At 35.3% G+C, this 5435-nt stretch overlaps 1 long non-coding RNA gene across 1 annotated transcript; it reads right to left on the bottom strand.

The window, feature by feature from the left end:
- Positions 1–760: 760 nt before the first annotated feature.
- Positions 761–2390, bottom strand: LOC127075395 (uncharacterized). Its single transcript, XR_007786428.1, has 2 exons — positions 1944–2390; positions 761–1057 (listed from the first exon to the last, which is right to left on the bottom strand). It is a non-coding gene; the product is annotated as an uncharacterized LOC127075395 (long non-coding RNA).
- Between the last annotated feature and the right edge of the window lie 3045 nt (positions 2391–5435).

Genomic DNA, 5435 nt, shown 5'->3' with positions numbered 1-5435 from the left:
TTTAGACATGAGTCATTTCAATAGTTGAGATGTAATTCGCATATACCCATAGTATTTATGATAATTCTTTCCCATCTAAGAGAGCTAGTAGCATACTTGTTGATCTTTATCCAAATTGGAGCCCTTCTCTCTGGTGATGCAAAGTTCTCATTTTCGTGAGTGGTTAGTTGAGTATTCTCCTAAAAATGACAAAATGTCATTTCATTAAAAATGAATCAAAACAAACATCTTTGATATTTTTACCATGAACTACAAGGTTTTGGTCCTCCATTACACTTTGTTGGTACGTAGGCATGAGACTTCAAAAGTCTTGGCAAACACAAAAATTAAGAAAAAACACACTTCTTCCCCATCTCTCTAATCTTTTGAAAACAACACCTTCTTCAAACTAAAATGTACATATTTTCAAAAAGGTTCTCATAGAGTACCATGGATGTTTAGGATGTCAATACATTCTCTTTGCATAACTAATCCCCGAACCCTTATCTCTTTTTATTTTAGTTTTGTTTTAAAACTTCTTTGCGTTTTTTTCGTACTTTTTCCCTTTTCTTTTGGAAATAATAAAAGAGTGGTTGTGACTCTTACTTTATGAGTTAAGTTAATCAATAGTTTAATCTCAAAAAAATTTACCACTACACCTTTCATGAATGTTTTCCATTTATATTCACACACTTTCCATGAAATTATAAAATCCATTCAATGCAACTCTATTCAAACTTTCCATACATATCAATTATCTTTAATGCAATTTAACTTTCCATTTCATTTAATTTTCAATTTTTCATTCAAAATCCAACCTTTATTCATAAAAGATTCACGTGCACAAATTCATGTTAATACATAGTTCATGTGATAAACTCATTGCACATTACATTGGAATGTTCCAAAAAATAAATCTAAACTAACATGTGACCTAAAAATTCTGATTTTTAACATCCATATTCACCCACAATCTCATAGCCATGATCAATTGAAGCAAAGAACTTCCTAACCATTGCCGATCTTGGTCGCTCCCTTAATCCGTGCCCAAATTTGTCATGCCATAAGTATACTAGCCCTGCAACAACAGATCAAACTTCAGTACAATAACAGTCAATAACAGCCACAATTCAATTCACTAACTCCAATAGTTAACAGCAGCAAGAATTAATAAAGCTTTCCAAAACTCTCACGGTTTTCCAATTCAACCGAGGCCGATTAACTGTAACAAGGATTCCTAACCTCTAACATACCAACCATTCATCTAACATGGACCACCACCCATAACAATTTAATTGATCTTAAAGAAGGAACTAACCATATAACCATTCCATTTCATAGTGAGAATTTGGCATCACAATACAGCACAACCTACTGAATAGCAAAATTCACACTTTTGGAACAAACTGAAATGGAAAGCGGTTAAGCCCTGCTGAAGGTTCTCAACATTCATCCTGAGAAACCCACGTCTATCCGACCACGGGTTAACGAAACTACAACATGAAGCTACTACCACCAAGCTCACATAACGGACCTAACAACTTATTTAAAAGGATAACTAACAGCTAACCAACTTCCACTTGGATGAAGTTAACAGAGTTAACACTAGTTAACTCTCTTCCCTCGCCTATAAATGACTCACTCTGCAAGTTAGAGAACGCTCACTTTTTTGCACAGAAAAATCAGATCCTCTCAAACTCCTTCAATCTTGAATCCATTCAATCACTTGCACAATTATCAGTAGCAAATCAACACTCTCAGATTCTCATGTTCTCTCAATTCACATTCCTACGCTTCACTGCAACTCTCAATCAAACGCACCTATCTCGCAACGAAGAGAAGAAGACGAATATCACGGAAAAAGAAAAAGAAGGATGAAGAAAATTCAGAATAGCAACACGTGTGTAAATGAAACTCGCAAGCGTATAGGCAAGATTGAAGGCAAAAGGGAAGAAGATCAGAACCTGTCTATGCCGAAACTTTGAATCGGTGAGTTCCCTGCTTTGCATTGGTTTTGTTATTTTCGATTTCGCATGCAAGAATTGTGTTTCGCAAACTCCTTTTCGATGATTGCATTTTGATTTCCACGCTCGATCAAGATTCTTGGTTCTTCGATTAGAGTTTGAAGCTCGGATTCACGCTGGTTGCGTCGCTCACATGTTAATTGCGCGGGACCGATTTGAGTTATGGATTTGAATTCTTGAGTAACTTCCTGTGCAAATCGCGTTTGGACCTGAGATTTCGAGATGGCGATGCAAAGAGTGCTCAAGGCTTGGCATATTACTGAGATCCGAAGTTCTGCATCATGACCTTGTTCGTGAACCAGGGTTGTTCATTGAGAGCTTGGGCTTAGGCCCAAGCATTTCTCTATGAATACCCCTCTTTAACTATCACACACTCATAGCCCATAATCTCACTAGTCCCATGTTTAATCACAATTAACTCATTTTAATTCCAGTTTTTTGTTGTTAATCTTGGTGATATGGTGTTGATCTTTTTAGAGAAATTGGGTTATGGTTAGAATTTTTAGACCTAATTAGGATTTAATTAGAAATTAATTAGATTTAGATATTAGGTTATAATTAGAATTTTAGAATTATTTTAAAATATTAGAGATTAATTAGGATATTAGAAATTAAGTGGAATCTTAGGTTAATTGGAAGTTTAGAATTTTAGGATTGAGGCTTTAGAATTTTAATTAGGACTGTTAGATTTAATTAGAAATCTTAGAATGTAATTAGATGAGTTTTGGAATTCTATGACTAATTAGAATTTTAGATTTTTGGTTTTAGTTCTAAATAGATTTTACTTTTGGAATTAACTTCTTGATTAATCATCCATGAAATTTGACCATTTTATCCTTAGGAGGTTATTTTTGTCATTTTAGTCATAGAAATGCATGTTCCTTTAGGACTAAATTTTGACTTAGAATATTATCTAGTTTAATTAAATTTTATTGGAATAGCTGATTAACATGACCCTTAGGAATAACTTGTGAATAATCTTAACCCTTATATTAGGTTAACCAGACATTTTTCAAGTTAATCCAAACCCTTAATTCAAGTTGATCAAAAACAATTTTGATTAACTAAATCATTTGATCATGTATAATCCCACAGTCTATTCAAGTGATCAAAAATCCATTGATCACTTGATAGGACTAATTCTAATGTTGTGGATCTCCAAGCTTCAAATCCAGACTTTCATGCAAGGCATCCTAGTCAAATCAAGCAGTGGATTGTACAAGATATATCAAAGGTCAACACTTGGTAAACACAATTCAAATTGTATGCCACAAGCCTTAAGAAATGAGGAATGATGAGACGAAGTTACTCCTACCCTCGTCTAGAGTGACTTTATGTACGAGGCGTAGGCCCTAGCTATTCAAAGTATTCACCCTTATTCATAGACTTTAGTATAATGTGAATCAAACAAATTGCCAAGTTTTCTTCATATAAAGCAACATCAATTCAAGGAGCAGCAATGAGGATTCTTCTCCAACAACTTGCCAGTTATGATGAAAAAATCACAGGCTATAAGCCTTAAGTAATGAAGAATGATGAGACGGAGTTTCTCCTATCCTTTTCTATAGTGACTTTGCATACGGGGCGTAGGCCCTAGCTACTCAAAGCATTCGCCCTCATTCATAGAATTTAGTATGATTCACATCAAATGGTTGTCAAGCACTCTCCATACTCTATTCCATTGTCAATAAATCATTCTTTTTCCTCAATCATTTTGTTGTCAGCACTAGTAGGCTGAACTACGAAAGCTCGGACTTTCTCATTGCACGGTGAGAATATGTAGGCAAGAGAATTCAGATTCTTCGTGAGCTACTTTATTTATTTCTACCCTATTTATTAATCATATTCTTCATAATTCTTCATCAATCGATATCATCTTTTTGAGATCAAATGCTTTATCCCTTTGGATTCCATAAACAATGCCTTCCTTTGAACCGAAAGATGCTTGCCTTGATACCAAACACCTAATTCCTTGTTTTTGGTTATGACAATACAGTGGGTATGCCTCTGTCCCTCCACATCTTAGTCTATACCTCCTTTACTCTTTAGTTTAGAGTGTATTCCTTCATGGATCCAATACCATTCTTCTTTGGTTTCAAATTTTTTGTTCCCTACAATTATATATTATTCCTTGTACCAATCATCATTCTCCTTTGGGTATCATGCCTGCCATTTTAGGACACGTGTCCACCTTTGTGCCAATAGATGTTTGCCTTGATGCCAAACACTTAATTCATTCTTTTCGGTCATGACAATATAGTGGGTATGCCTTTGTCCCTCCACATCTTAGTATGTACCTCTTTACTCTTTGGTTCAAAGCATTTAGCTTCACGGTACCCTAAGTCACCATGTTCTTTTAGTAAAAGCAACATTATTCATCACTGTAATCATCCCATTGAAGTTGTGTTTGTCTTGTTAGTCCTAGTTGCATAGGCAAACACCTATTTATATCTTTCCTTGTTTTCCTAGTTCCACGAACTACAAATGATCTGACTTTCTCATTGCATGATGAGAATACGTAGGAACGAGGATGCGAATCCTTGACGAGCATAATCCTAATTATTCCTTATTCTACCTTAGGGAACCATCCATATCTCTCATGATCCATCATCTACCTTCAATGATAACAACTCACCCCAGTGATATACTATTTATTTGAAACCAAATACCATTTTCCTTTGGAATCCCATATACACCCTTTTAGGACACTTGTCCACCTTTGTGCCAAGAGATGTTTGCCTTGATGCCAAACACTTAATTCATTATTTTCAATCATGACAATACCATAGGTATGCCTCTGTCCCTCCACATCTTAGTCGTGCCACCTTTACTCTTGGGTTTCAAATACCATTTCTCTTATGGATTCCAATACACCCTTATCTTTGGTTCCAAACTATACCTCTTCAATCACTTTTACCAAATCTCCCAATTCTTTGACTGCGGTTACTTTTCCTCTATCATTCCATTCATCTTCGTGATACATTCATAATTCCACCTTCATTCACTCCATGTGATATACTGTTATATTTGAGCCAAATACACTATCCCTTTAAGCTTCATCTTATATCTACGTGTGAACCAAGAGATGTTTGCCTTGATGCCAAACACTTAATTCATTATTTCTGGTCATGACAATACAGTGGGTATGCCTAGTTTCTTCCACGTATTAGTCTATATCAGTTTACTCTTGGGTTCAGTTTTCATCCCTTTTTGGAGTTCAAATCACACAATCCTTTAGTTTAGACCATACCTTTATCACAACTTCTTTTCACCTCGCACCAGTAGTTCTATGAACTACGGAGCTCTGAATTCCTTATTGCACTATAAGGATACATAGGAATGAGGGGCCCAATCCTCACTGAGCACCTTATATATTTATTTTATTTTCCTTCATTCTTTTGCGAGTAATATTTATATATAACACTCATTCGA

This window comes from Lathyrus oleraceus, chromosome 4 (assembly GCF_024323335.1).
Source record: "Lathyrus oleraceus cultivar Zhongwan6 chromosome 4, CAAS_Psat_ZW6_1.0, whole genome shotgun sequence".
Classification (NCBI taxonomy): Eukaryota; Viridiplantae; Streptophyta; class Magnoliopsida; order Fabales; family Fabaceae; genus Lathyrus; species Lathyrus oleraceus.
Note: the sequence above shows the minus strand (reverse complement) of the source record. Positions and strands in the feature narration are given on the sequence as shown.